This window comes from Cricetulus griseus, chromosome 6, assembly GCF_003668045.3.
Source record: "Cricetulus griseus strain 17A/GY chromosome 6, alternate assembly CriGri-PICRH-1.0, whole genome shotgun sequence".
Lineage (NCBI taxonomy): Eukaryota > Metazoa > Chordata > Mammalia > Rodentia > Cricetidae > Cricetulus > Cricetulus griseus.
The window spans coordinates 13388187-13403759 of NC_048599.1; the positions used below are offsets into that span (position 1 = coordinate 13388187).

Sequence of the window (15573 nt, forward strand, 5' to 3'; positions counted from 1 at the left end):
ATGTGTCTCATATAGGACCCACTAAGAATTTTTAGTTTCTTGTATTAATGATAATTTATTTAAAGCTTAGAAACATATGTTAAGCATGTGTGCACATGAAAGCTTTAAAAATTGTTTGAAAATGTGAAAACGAGTAAGACTCTTGTTATCCTTGATCAATGTCAGCTGCCATGCACTCCTGGCTGATACATACTATTTCACAAAGACAGACCTGGAAACGGCAATTTGGAATCCACCAGCTGCATGTACTGATTACACACAGAAAATTCTACCCAAGGTCACAAGTGTAGGTTTTCAATATCACTTGTACCTTTGTTTTCCTTCTGAGAAAGGGTCTGTGTATCACGACTGGCCTGAGGCTTGCTATGTTGACCGGGTTAGCTTCAGAGATCTACTAGCTTTTACCACCTGAGTGTGGGATTATCAGAGTGTTCAACCATACCCAGACTAACATTATTTTGAAAACAGATTTAGAAACAAAGAATCCTAAGGAAATAATTACAAGTGTGGTCCCTACAAGCCACAACCACGTATAACACTGGTAGAAAGCAGACTATTTACATTAGTTCACTCTTCAAATTGTTAGGCTGGTATGTAGACCAATTACATTTCCTAATTTTCAAAATTAGGTACTATAAGAGATATATTATCACTGACCTGAAGGCTTGTTTTGTATGTTTATTCAGAGAGAGAGAGAGAGAGAGAGAGAGAGAGAGAGAGTTAAACTCAAAGCCCTATGCATACGTGCAAGGCAACATTCTACCATCTGAGTTACAACCCCTATCCTTGATACAATTGTTTTGTGTATTCATCCATGTTGAATAAAACTCTTTCATGAAGGAAAACCAAATTTTTATCCAGTTCTACAGGAAAAATGGTGACTGTATTAACCAAAGATGAATTCAGGGGCTAAAGATATGTCCGTTGGTTGAAAGCACTTGCTGCTCTTGCCAAGGACCTGGGTTCATTTCCCAATGGTGGCTCACAGCCATCTGTAAACCCAGTTCCAAGGAATGCAGACACACATGTGCACATACACATATGCAGGCAAACATTCATAATCATAAAATAAGTCTTTAAAAAAGATGAATTTTGCATCTCAAGAGTTGTGTCACACTTGAATACAGAGATAAAAACATTGAGTTAGAGGACAATCTGGGCTATTATAGAAAGACCCCATGTAAAAATAAAAACGCACTCAAATTCTAAAGTATTCATTAGACATTCCAAGAGTGTCGTACTTAAAGAAAACTTCCCCAAACACTTGTCTGACTTTAGTAACAAAACAACTCTTGACAAGAATTTTCTTTTCCAAGTGTCCTGTGCAGCATGCCATCTATGCTCAGTCAGCCATGGCAGTGCACACTTGTACTCCCAGCACTTGGGAAACTCGGGCAGAAGGACTCCCCCAAGTTCAAGAGGCCAGTCTGAGGTACAGAACAAGTACCAGACTAGCCAGGGCATCATAGCCAAAACTCACATCTCAAAAGGCTTAAAGACAGTTGCTTACTTCTGCACATGCCAAAGTGCATGGGATAGCACAGCACAGTACCCACTTGGTTAAGGCAGCGTCTCCTGCTTCTGCATCTAGTGTACCTGGAGCTTCAGAGGACTTTGTCTCCATCTCCCATCTCACCTTGGGAGTGCTGAATTACACATGTACACCATGGCACCTGGCTTTTCCCAGGGGTTACGGAAATAATACTCAGGTTGTCAGACTCATGCAGTTCGGACCTTCCACATTGAGCCATATTCATGGCCCAAAAGCTACTCACAATATCAACATATTCAAAATACTGAAACTTAATATCATCAATACTCTTGCTTCAATAACATCACACTACATTCTAAATATATAACATCAATATTGGTAGTCTGCTTCTCATGAAAGACTCTCTTAGAACCAAACTGCTGGATATGGTGGCTCACACCTGCAACCCAAGCACAGAACTCAGGCAGGATTGCCAAGAATTCAAGTCATGCTTGCCTGGCAGTGGTGGCACACAAGCCTTTAGTCCCAGTACTCAAGGCAGAGGCAGTGGGTGTCTGTGAGTTCGAGGCCAACCTGGTCTACAAAGTGAGTTCCAGAACAGTCAGAACTGTTACACAGAGAAACCCTGTCTTGGGGGGAAAAAATGCATACATGTATGACATTCTCAGTTAACAGCACTGGCAGCTCTTCCAGAAGTCCTGAGCTCAATTCCCAGCAACCACATGGTAGCTCACAACCATCCATTATGAGATCTGGTGCCATCATCTGGCCTGCAAAGACAACAGCAGGCAGAACACTTTATATACAATAAATAAATAAATCTTTTAAAAAGTCACATCATTCCAAGTAAAATAGCTGTGGCTTTTCCATTTGTAACAAAACCATTTGACTGGCCTTAAATAGAAGAATCACCAAAATTTCAATGCAAGCTTTAAATTGTAGTTATAAACTTGAGTGTAAAACCTGGTTTTAAAAGGGCTTTGAAAAACTGAAGTGAGCTATGTGTGGTGACACACCTGTAATCCCAATACTTGAGAGATAGGAGGGTCAACAGCTCCAGGGCATCGCAGCTAGGCTGGAGGTCAATATGAACCATCAGACCTTGTATCAAAAGGAAACAAATATTGGGGTGAAGCCTGGGGGTATACAGGTGGAGCCTGGGGGGTATACGGGTGGAGCCTGGGGGGTATACAGGTGGAGCCTGGGGGGTATACGGGTGGAGCCTGGGGGGTATACGGGTGGAGCCTGGGGGTATAGCTCAGAAGTGAACTGCTTGCCCAGTAAAGGCTTGATCTTTAGAACTGGAGGGCTGAACACAAAATGTGCTGATACATCAGCAGCAGTTAGAGATTTACCAATCTCAGAACTGAATATAAACCCTAATGAAGCCAGGCAAAAAAAATGTGAGAAAAATTAGTTGTGTAGAATACAAATCTTATAAGTCATTATTCAATTTAAAAAGTATACTAGACCCTATCTTTACGGTTGTTATTATTATTGCTGTTGTTGTTATTTTAAAGCTAAACTAGAAGCTAGAGAAATGGCCTAGCAGATAAGTACACTGGTTGCTATTGCAAAGGCCTGGGACTGAATTCCTAGCACCCATATGGCAGTTCACAATGGTCAGGAGTTCTGATCCCTCTGACATCTGCAGGCACTGCAAGCACATGGTGCACACATACAAGCAGGTGAGCACCCATATCCATTAAAAAATCAGAGCAAACAACATACAAAATAATGCTCAATTCAGTGTCTTAAATTTTACAACATGATTGTGGACAGCTCATCTAACATGGTATAGACACATACATATTATTAATTACTCCCATTTCACCTAAAGAACAGTGGGCTAAGGCCGGGCGTTGGTGATGCACTCGGGAGGCAGAGGCTGGCAGATCTCTGAGTTTGAGGCCAGCCTAGTCTCCAGAGTGAGTGCCAGGATAGGCTCCAAAGCTACACAGAGAAACCCTGTCTCAAAAAAAAAAAAAAAAAAAAAAACAGTGGGCTAGAAGAAAGAACTGTAACAGAGAGAAAACAAACTCACTCCAACTGGAGAAGTTCAGTACCCATCAACACAACCCAGGAAAACTGTGGTATGTACCCACAGTGCTCAAAGGGCTGAAGGAAGAGCATCATCGAGTTCAAGGCCAGTCTGGGCTACAAAGTGAGGTTCTACATCTTCAGCCTGGGCTACACAGTGAGACCCTTAACTGGTAATCTCATTAGCAGTCTTGTACTTTAATGAGTAGCGAGCAACATTTAGCATGGTGAACCAGATCTGTCAACCACAAAAACTCAGTTGGAAAGAACCCAATTGATCATTATGAAAACTTAAAGACCACAGCCCTGTCCCACTAGCTTCTCAATACAAAACTGGCCACCTGTGCTTCCTGGCTTTATGCTAGAGAGTCACTCTCCAGGCAGGCAACTGGTAAGATTAAATGATCCATATACCCCAAACAAAACAGGCTAAAAAACAGTTCAGGTGCTTGGCTTTAAGGCAGCATCACTGGGGCTTGTATTTTAGTAAGATGACATATAGTCAAAGCAATATTCTTCAAATTCAAATGAAGGGCAAGGATAAATACAGTCCTTACAACCTAGTAGTCATTCCTATGCCAGAGATGTTTTGTTGACATTGATTCACTATAACCTGGACAGCTTTTAATGACATTTTGGATAGAGAAAGGGAAAATAATGCACATGTAGCTAAAGGACAACTTGGGGACATCTCCTCCCATTATACGGGTCTCAGATCAAACTCAGGTTGTCAGGTTGGCAGGCTTGGCAGCATGTGCCTTTACCAGTTGAACCACCTCACCAACCCACCAGAACTTTTAGAACTAAAATTTTAGTTACATAAAAAAATGACAACTTAAAAACTCTTCCATCTATACTATTTCTGCATCCACCTCATTGTCAGGGCTCATCTTGAACTGAGTAGCCACTGGTATCTAGTGCACAGCGTCCTCCTGGGTGCATCTGTGAACTCTCTTCCTGAGCTGGCAAGTGGACAGACAGCAAAGGACAGGGTGAAGGCCTGTCCTGACTGTAGGTGGCATCATCCAATAAGCCAAACAACCAGATAGAATGAAAGCTCTGGATCAATTAGTAAACATAAATAATAGAAAGGAAATCAGCATAGGTCCCTAACTAATTGTGGGGCTTAGTCTAGTGGCTGCAACACATGAAGCCTTGAACATTCTCAGCAGGTGGCTGTAGCACTGAGCGGTACCCTAGGCACTGTCCCTTTTTTTCTGTAAACAGGAAAGGGAACATAAGAAAATCTTGTAGCAAAATGAGTAGAAACAGCAGATAAGGAAGCAGCAAGAGGACATGAGTAAAATTGCCACTCAAAGTTACCAGTTCTTGACCTAGAGAGGGCTAAAATTAGAAACAGAAAGTGGCACAAAAGTAAAAGATAGAAAAATATCAAAGTAGATAACCCTGTTTAGAAAATGTACCCAAGGAAGGTGGGACTCGAAAGACCCAGATCTCAGAACTAAGCAAGGACTGACAGGAAAAGACAAACTTAACTCAGCAGGGCAAAGCACAACTGCTTTCTGAGTGAGCAAGCAGGTTTTCCTATTCTCATTTTACTACTATGATGTAATATTAAAGGTTAAGAACGGGGCTAGATAAAATGTCATTTGTCTGCACAAGTGACCTGGGGAAAATAGCAAACATGGGTTGGGGCTGATTCCAATTTATTTTTTAGACAGGGCTCACCTTGTAGCCCTGGCTGACCTGCCCCTGTGGGGATAAAGCATGCACCACCATGCCAGGCAGATTCCAATTTTAACCAAAACCTTAAAATATTCACACACAGAGAGAAGCAGGCAGGGCTGCTTTCCCTCCTGTCCTCCACAGAGGGACAACATCCACCTATGTGTTCGCTCCGCCAAGTCCACTTGCTTGACCATCATCAAAAGCACACTAAGCACAAAGCAAGTTAAAGCCATAAAGCAGAAGGCAGAGCCTTCAGGCAGTTCAAAGGAAAACAAGAAAATTGCAGCAATCAAGTCAAGGAAACTGCATGAATTACCTGGCAGTCCAGTCAGTGAGGTTCAGGTGGGAGCTTATTTTTATCGATCTCTGAGTCCACTGTTCAACAAATCTTTTGATCCTAAGGACAAAAAAAAAAGGGGGGGTGAATTGTATTTAATTTGTAATTGCAAATTAAAGATAGCATCAGTATTAGTCCTGCATGAATTATCCCCATCTCTCCCTTCAGCATGAGAAAACCATCATGTATACAGGCTCCTCTTGGAATCGGAGTAGATGCCTTTTTGGCCATATCAATACTTGTAATTTGTATAAAAACTTAAAATTCGGGGCTGGAGAGATGGCTCAGAGGTTAAGAGCACTGACTGTTCTTCCAGAGGTCCTGAGTTCAATTCTCAGCAACCACATGGTGGCTCACAACCATCCTTTATGAGATCTGGTGCCCTCTTCTGGCGTGCAGATATACATGGAAGCAGAATGTTGTATACATAAAAAACAACTCCAAATTCACAATGTGATTGTCACAGAAGACAGCACTGTGCACTACCACTCACACTGATGCACATGATAAAGGATCAATCTGACTCCAAACCATTTACTATGCTCATTTACTGCATTATAAGGAAGGTGATGTTTAGTCCTAGGCAAACCCTACCTGAAAGGTACAATGAAAGCAACAGCCTCGGATTCCCCAAACAGCATTTGAAAAACCAGCTTTTTCCCTACTACTAGCACAGAAGTTTATCCTCTCAATCTGCCTATATTCTCCTCTCCAAGACTCTAGGGAAGGGGGCTGGGGGTGCAGCGGACAGGTCACCAACCACCACGGAAGATGGGGTCCTGCCCCTTGGATGCTGCAGCAGAGTAGGGGGCACTTTGATGGGGAAAGGGTATAGGACTACCTTCTCCCCCTGTTCTGTGAGGGGGGGTAGCCAGGATGTCCCAGCCTCTGGCTATCTATTTGCAGTTACTTGAATTTTTTTTTAAAGATTTTATTTATTTATTATGTATACAACATTCTGCTTCCATGTATATCTGCACACTAGAAGAGGGCACCAGATCTCATAACGGATGGTTGTGAGCCACCATGTGATTGCTGGGAATTGAACTCGGGACCTCTGGAAGAGCAGTCAGTGCTCTTAACCTCTGAGCCATCTCTGCAGCCCTTGAATCTTTTTTTAAGGGGGGGGGGACCTTTTAGGGAGGGGAGGGGAGGGTGAGCCAGCTTCCTGAAGTGTCCTTGTGCAAGAAATTTTCAATTAAATGCTTGCTGTGTCTACTGGATGCCAGGACTGTGTGGATAAAAGACAACATAAAGAAATCACTCGCCAGGTGTGGTGGTGTGCACCTTTAATCCCAGCTCTTGGGAGGCAGAGGCAAACACATGTCTATGAGTTTGAGGCCAGCCTGGTCTACAGACAGAATTCCAGGCCAGCTAGGGATACAGAAAAGGGAGGGAGGAAAAGAGAAAGAGATCAAAGGAGGGAGGCTAGAGAGATGGCCCAGTGGTTAAGAGCATACATTACTCTTGCAGTTTCCTAATACCCTTATGAGGCCACTCACAGCCACTGTAACTCCTGTCTTCCATCTCTGGCCTCTGCACTCACATCAGATACACACATAATTATAAAAATGAAAGCAGCTGCATTCAGGAGGCAGAGGCAAGCAGATCTCTGTGAGATCGAGGCCAGCCTGGTCTCCAGAGCGAGTGCCAGGACAGGCTCCAAAGCAATACAGAGAAACCCTGTCTCAAAAAATCAATCAATCAATCAACCAATCAATAGATAAATGTGAAATCATGGTACCACCATTAACAGGGGGAAGCAAACAGGTACTAAAGTTTCTGAAACCAAAGTGGCGTCCATGATGAGCACTGGATAAGCACCAATGACTGTGCTACAGGCAGGGATGAAGAAAAGTGGGAGGTATTAGCACCACAAAATGAGTAACCCTGAAGCACTATTAAGATGAGAAATTAAGACAAATCCAAAAATAGCTAGTGAAATCAGGCAATCTCTGCAAATATTACCTGGATTTATAAAATGCCTTGTTAATTCTTCACACTAAATGGCAAAAGAGACAAGCACAGCCACATATGTCTGCAGTCCCAGAACTGGAAAGGCTAAGGTAGGAAGATGGCTAGTTCCAGGCCAGTTGGGCTACAAAGCCAACCAAATCCTCTCTCAAAAACAAAACAGGGTTGAGGACATAGAGCATTATGAGGGCGTGCCAGTATGTACAAAAGGCCAGATTCAATCCCAGGACCACCACCCCCAAAAGGTGAAAGGGTATAAAAAACACACTTTAAAGGATGTTTTTATTCATATTTTCATGCATGTCCCTGTGCCCCATGAGAGAAATGTGAAAGTCAGAACAACTTTCAGAAATCTGTTCTCTCCTCCACCACAGGCCCAAGTAAACGCCTTTACTCATTGAGCCGTCCTGCCAACTCCAATAACACCTTATATAATATTGGCCATTTGCAGCCAGGCAGCTGGTGTCACACACCTTTAATCCCAGCACTAGGGAGACAGGGGCAGACAAATCTCCAAGAGGCCAGCCTGGTCTATAGGGTGAGTTCCAGGACAGCTATCTCAGAGAAGGGCGGGGGAGGGAGGGAGGGAGGGAGGGGGAGGGAGGGAAGGAAGGAGGGAGAGGAAGAGGAAGAAGAGGAAAGGAAAGGAAATTGAGGAAAAGAGAAAATATGGGCCATTTTTTAAAAGTATGGAAGACAGGATACATAAATAAAATGCATAAAGGCAACATAAAGGCAATCGAAAGTGAAAGTTTGTAGCTCGGCAAAGCCAGGTATTCTGCTCAGAGACTGCAGCCTACTGTGGACAGGGAGGAGGACCGTAGGGGAAGGTGGTGAGTTAGAGCAAAGTACAATGGCACACATGCATGAAATGCCATAATGAAAACCAGTGCTGTGCATGTTAACCCAACAAACACAAAATAAACTATTTTTTAATGTTGGGTGTGGTGACAGACAACCTTTAATTCCAGCATCAGGCTAGCCAGTTACACACAAAGTGAGACCTTTTATCTCAAAAACAAAAGGTTGTGAAGGCTCCCTATTCTGCTTCTAAATCCCTAGAGAGACTGAAGAGACCACAAAACCCTAGCGGCAGAGCAAGCAGTCTGTGAACCCACCGCACATCGTTGGCTGAGCTCAAGTTAGTAAGGACCTAGTTAAAAGGCCAGCAGCATGTCAGCAAGCTGCGCGCAGCTGCTTGTTCTGCCGCTCGCTCGCTCGCTCGGCCTCACCCACTCTGAAAGCTGTAGAGCCAGGCAGGATCTCACTAAATAAATACAGCAAAGGGGGTGGGAGTGGGGGTGGGAGGTGAGCAGGCTCCACCAGTAGAAGGCTTTCCACAGGAACTGTTACAGGGTCAAAAGTTTACAGTGGTTTCAATTTCACCTTTTAGCAGCCAATCAGCAAACAGAGACTGCGCTGACCCTCGGGGCTGCAAAAGCATTAACTCCCTGGCTACCAAGGCTGAGGCTGTTCCTCTGAGGCCTTCTCTTAAGAACCAAGAAAAGTAAAAAAGGCATCAAACACCCTAAGTTCAGGTGACAACTTTATTTTAAACAGAGGTTTGAAATGAAAAATGATTTGATAATTATCCTCTTTCTCCTTCAATTCAGAGTTTCTTTATCTTAAGAGCATCCAATAAACCAATCGATGATGCTAGTAATAAAGACAGAATTAATCAGGGAAGATTGAAGATTAAGAAAAGATTTTCTTCCATGAGGCTTCAATTCTACCAACAACCTAAAAAGATAGAAGATGATGCCAGTTTAGTTCCCAGTAAATGCTTTAAAGCGAAAACTCGATAATGAAGCCCATTAATTATAGTGTTTAGGCCCCCACTCCCTCAGGTCACTGATACAAACTGCAGTGTGCCATCCTTTTCACAAGGGGAGTCTAGAGAAATACAGCTAGAGCTTTTCTAAGGGGCCATTTGTTTTCCTGTATCCTTCTCGCCAAGCCCTTCAGGACCCAGCACAGCCCTCCATGCAACAAACTGAAAAGGTCTTTTGGCAACAGACATAGCAGTCCTCCTGACTGCTTTTTATGTAAGTTTCCAGCAAATGAAAAAAAAAAAAAATCAATGCATTAATCCATTCACTACTGTTGTCAGCATTCTATATTACCAGAGAGCAGCATAGGCAGGCAGGCAAGCACTTTCGTGCAAACACACACATGCACACTCTTCTCCTCCCCCTCCCACCCTCACCCCAGGGAAATGAGGCAGGGGGGATGCTGAAGCCCAGGAGCTAGAAGCCAGCATGGCTACCTGGGGTTTGATGTTTGGGTGGGTTTGTTTTGATTTTTGTTGTTGTAGTTGGTGCTGCTGTTGTTTTTAAAGGGATGGTTGAAGATGTGCTTAAAGCAGTCTCTCTAGAATTTCATATACAGAGAACCCTGTCTTGAAAAACCAAACCAAAAAAGAAAAAAACAAAAAAACAAAAAAAAAAGTCTCTATAGTTCCCAATGACTAAGAACCAGCAGCAATCCTTATGTCCTAGCCTCAAAGTGCTGGGATTACAGATGTGAGCCACTATTCCTTAAGCACACAAGATAAAGGGGGAATAGTTGTACAAATTCTTACCAAAATGATCTACTAAATTCTAAATTTATAGATAGCAATATTTAGCAACCCTAGATTTGAGATTCATACAGGCACCACCACTGGCTACTAAAATGATCCCACATAAGATAGTCTTGGTTTGGATTAAAAAAAAAAAAAAACTATCAAATAGCAGCTATTTCTTAACCAACAGAAGTAAACATTATACAAAAGTAACTCACTTACTACACAACTGCCACGGGCCCAGAACACAGCATACTGTTATATCACAGAAAATCTAGAGAGCAACTTGATGTAGAAGGTTCATCAATGATGACATACGTCTTTTCTCAACTGGGAATTATAACAAGTAATTTTCTACTAATAGCTTCCAAACCCCTATGATATAAATTCATAAATAAGTCTGATTTAAAATACATCTAGTTTGCTCTTTTTGAATGCAGCCTGTTCACATGCATTTAATTTGTTTTCTTTTTTACAGGATGGCCTCATCTTGAAGGAAAATGGATGCGACAAAATTTTACATCAAGTCAGCATGTTAGCCAGAAGCTTTTGTGTCTGTTCTGAATTTGATTAATACAAGCCAAGGTCACTTCCTGAACGATGCCTACCAAGGCAGCTGCAGGCAGAGTAGCATAAGGCTCCGGGAGAGAGTGGGTGTGGTATTTATTAACACTCAGAGAGATTCCATGTCCACAGTTATGCTGGCAAGATCCTGGCACCCTGGTATATAAAGATGAAAAATATTTCTATGCCTTAATATTTAAACACACAAATGTAATTCAATGTGCATAATGTTCATGTCAAAATTATAACTAAAATGTCCTTGATAATATGCAAAAAACATTTTAACTACTTAGAACTATACAAATAATACCGGACACCAAACTAACTAGCCCTACAAGGTGGTGACCTGAACCTAGGGTGCAAATGCCTGAAGATAAAAAGAACAGAATTAGACTCAGTTCCTTCATCTGAAACCAGGAAAGGCCCAAGTCATTTTTACTACAAAATAATTCATAAAATTTTATTGAATTTTTACTTGTCAGCATTATGCAAATGTCATTGTGTCTTAAAAATTCTCACAGTATACATTAACAGCAAGTAGAATACATCCTGTTTCAGCAACAGGAATGTATCAGTGTCAAGAAGTAGCACAGCACGGAAACCTAACCGCACTCCATACCCGCCTATGTGCCCCACACTGCACAGAGAACTGGAGCATACCAGGCAGAGTCAGGAAACCTGCACCTTCCTGTAATTGTCTATAATGGCCTTTTATAAAAGGGTCCTGTGTCTCATTTTACTTTTCAAATAACAATCAAGCTATGATGTTCCAGACACCTATAATCAGCAAAAGCACCCATGAGGGTTTTTTGGTTACTTGTTTAATTCATTTATCTGTCTATTTATTTATTTAGTTTAGTTTTCTGAGACCAGGCTGGTCTCAAACTCAGAGATCCCCCTGACTCTGCCTCCAGAGTGCTGGGGTTAAAGGCTTACAACCAACACCACCCAGCCACTTTTTTTAAATTTTGAAAATTTATCAATATTTTGACCATATTTTCCCCTACTCCATCTCTTTCTTGATCCTCTCCACCTCCTTATGGTTTTAGATTTTGAGATTTCATCTCATTATGTCTTCCATGCTAGCTTCAAAGTGGAAACCAACCCCAGGTGTGCACCACTAGGCCCAGCTTGAATGTGTCTTTTTGTTATGTTTTTCATGCTGGGCGGGGAGCCTTAACAACTGCTCTACCTCTGAGCTGCATTCCCAAGCCACCAGTGATTCTATTACCTCTTTTATGTAGAGTAAGATCTCACTATGAAGTCCAGGCTGCCCTTAACTCACCACTTAGTCCTGATTGGCTCTGACCTCATTATATTCCTGCTTTAGCCTCCACACCCAAAGTGTATTTATGATAGTTGTGTAATTAACACAAAAAACCCTTATTTTAAAAAATTTAGCCGGGCGTTGATGGCGCACACCTTTAATCCCAGTACTCGGGAGGCAGAGGCAGGTGGATCTCTGTGAGTTCGAGATCTCCAGAGCCAGTGCCAGGACAGGCTCCAAAGCTACACAGAGAAACCCTGTGGGGGGTGGGGGAGATTGGAGCTGGGCAGTGGTGGTGCACACCTTTAATCTCAGCAAAGGAGGCAGAGGCAGGTGGAGCTCTGAGTTTGAGCCCAGCCTGGTCTACAGAGTCGAGTTCCAAGAAGACAGCCAGGGCTACACAGAGAAACCCTGTCTCAAAAATATGGGGGTGGGGAGGATTCGTGAGATGGCTCAACAGTTCCCAGCACTTACTGCTTTTCCAGAGAACATGGTGGCTCCAGTTCAGGGATACAACAACCTTTTCTGTCCTCTGAAGGCCATCAGGCATACATGTGGTACACAGACATACATGCAGGTTGAACACTCAAACAAAAAAAAATTAATTTTTTTTTTAAATATGCTGGGTGGTGGTGGTGCAGGCCTCTAGCAGAGGCAGAGACAGGCAGATCTCTCAGTTTGAGGCCAGCCTGGTCTACAGAGTGAGTGCCAGGACATCCAGGGTTACTCAGAGAGACCTTGTCTTGAAAAAATAAATATAATATAATATATATATATGCCAAAAGCTGAAGCAAGGAGTTTACAGCCAGTTCAAAGCTGTACATAGCAAGAGACACTTGAGACAAATCAAAACATCTTGTCAATATACAGAAGCACATTGTTTCTATTTTGTACATAAAGCTCCCCATGCTTTTTCTGACAACTTAGCTGCATAACAACACAAGGACTTTCTATATCATGTTAGGAAAAGGAAGTCAACCCCATCCACACAGGGAGGGAGGAGGCCCTGGATTCAGAGGACTGCTAGTGGCTGTGGCTAAAGAGGTGACTCCAAAGAACTGAGAGCATAACACGCTGCTCTGGGGTTTGTGGTTGCTCCTTTTTTGTGACACTGGAGACTGAACAGGGACTCTGGGCACCAGGCCTAGCTCTGTAGTCGGTGTGTAAGTCCCTCCCAGTCTATGTGACAGAAGCTTAGTCCCCAGTGTCCTGCCACTGGGATGTGGTCAAACTCTAAGGGCCCCCAATTGGAAGGTCTTTAGTCTCTTCCTCTATTTTCACTTCTCTATAGCAAAGTGAGCAGTGTGCCCACCATGCATTCCTACCATGCACTTCTAGCCAAACCATCCAAGGAATGGGTGGTGACTGGGAAAGCTGGAGTTTAAACCCAAATTCAAAGAAGAAGCATTTACTTTAGTTTTAACCCCAAGACCATCTCCTGAATGAGGTCTGAATATGTCAGGTGTTCCTAAATTTCCTATAAAATATACTGTCTAATGGTGGTTGGTTTTGTCTGTCTGGATTATGTGTGAGTGTTCGGCCTGCATGTGTTCTGTGTACGCTAGGGGCTCACAGAGGCCAGAAGAGGGCACTCACTGGACCTGAGTCTGTGAAAAGAGAAGCCTGTCCGCCCCTCCCTCCCTCCCTCTCTTGTGATAAATGGTGGGTGTTTTACCTTCATGTATGTCTGTACATATGTGTACAGTGTCCACAGAAGCAAGAAGAGGGCATAGGATCCTCTAGAACTGTAATGACAGACTTTTTGTCAGTGTTAGGGATTGAACCCAGGTTCTCAAAGAAGAACAGCCACTACTCTCAACCACTGAACCAATGTTTCAGTGCAACAACATGTGCTCTTAATTACTATTTCTTTTGGTGTTTTGAGAGAGGTCTCACCATGGAGACCAAGTTGACCTTGAACTTAGATCTGCCTCCCCAATGGTAGGATTAAAAATATTCACCACCACACTTGGATCATGTATTGGTTTTAAGTGTGGGTCTTTTATTGACTTTATTCAGTCTATGTTTAGAATAAGACACATTACTTTGGGGGCAATTATCCAAGAATACTTAAGATGGTTTCTCTGGTCCTACCTATTTCAAGTAGCAGAGTGAGTGGCAGGTTTTCACCCTTCCTGACATTCCTTTAGGTCCAGGAGACTCTGTTTCAGAGTACAGATGGGGGGAATAAATACAGCCCACAAACTCAGAAATATTTATCCAATTCATGCTAAAAAGGGGCTGGGAAGATGACTCATTAAAATAAACCAGAGTTCAAACCCCAGCCCCCATGTAAAAAGCCAAGCACAAGCCTATAATCCTAGAGCCCTGGAAAGGTGGGGACAATTGTGTAGCACATTATTAAAAACCCAGAGACAGATATTGGGGTACAACTTCAAGTGGAGATCAGAGAAGCAAAGCAGCCAACCACTAGCTCTTGCCTCACCTCAGAATGAAAGCTGTGATTCTGCCTCCTCCACAGGCTCTCCACCAAGCCTCAATGTGGCTGGAGACTAAATCTTAGAATGCAGCCTGAAAACACTGGGCTCCTGTCTTTTATATTATACCTCTCATGGCTGGGATTAAAGGTGTGAGCTCTAATTCTCTTTTAGACTCTCCTGTAGGCCTGGGTGGCCTTGAACTCAGAGATCCATCTGCCTCTGTCATGAGTCCTGGGATTAAAGGTGTGTACCACCATTGTCCAACCTCTATAGCTTGTGGCTGGCTTTGCATCCTGAACCCTGAAGGAAGCTTTATTAAATCATAAATAATGTATCACTACACAATTGGATTCCTGGGGGGCTGCACAGCTAGTGTACCTGAATCCACAAACTCCATGTTCAATGAGAGTACCTTCCACAAAAATAAGGAGAAAGCAACTAAAGACATCCAATATCAACCTCTAGTATGTACATTCTTGTACATGCATAGACATGTGTGCATACAGACACACAGACACAGACACACAGACACAGACACACAGACACAGACACACACAGACACACACAGACACACACAGACACACACACACACACACACACACACACACACACACACACACACACAGAGTAAGGCTTTGCCTTGGTGGTAATTAACTATAGTCCCAGCATACAGGCGGCTGAGGCAGGAGAATTACTGCCGATTCCAATCCAATGTGGGCCTCAAGAGTTCCGGGTCAGGCTAGACTACAGTATGAAAGGTCTCAAAAAGAAACAAAAAATGAGGGTGTTGGTGGCGCATGCCTTTAATCCCAACACTCAGGAGGCAGAGGCAAGTGGATCTCTGTGAGTTTGAGACCAGCCTGGTCTACAAGAGCTAGTTCCAGGACAGCCTCCAAAGCCACAAAGAAACCCTGTCTCGAAAAACCAAAAAGAAAAAAGAAAAAATGAGCTGGGTGGTGGTGATTTACGCCTTTAACCCCAGCACTCAGGAGACAGAGGCAGGCAGATCTCTGTGAGTTCCAGGATAGACAGAGCTGGTACACAGAGAAACCCTGTCTTGGCGGGGGTGGGGAAAGAGGAAGGTGGGTAAATCTTAAGGTTAAAAAAAAAAAAATAGAATTTTCCAAGGGTAACCCAAAATCCAGCTAAAGAGATCAGTACATCTGAGTCCATTTATTACCTGTTATATCTGTGCATGTGAACACT

The 15573-nt window shown here is 43.1% G+C and overlaps 1 protein-coding gene across 4 annotated transcripts in view; it reads right to left on the reverse strand.

Annotated features, from left to right (window-relative positions):
- Ncoa3 (nuclear receptor coactivator 3) overlaps positions 1-15573 on the reverse strand; it is an 86735-nt gene that overhangs the window by 37415 nt on the left and 33747 nt on the right. For all 4 annotated transcript variants that reach the window (XM_027423378.2, XM_027423377.2, XM_035446745.1 and 1 more), the window contains exon 2: positions 5538-5618. The gene's annotated coding sequence lies outside the window, so the exon portion shown is untranslated. The remainder of the gene's footprint in view (positions 1-5537; positions 5619-15573) is intronic.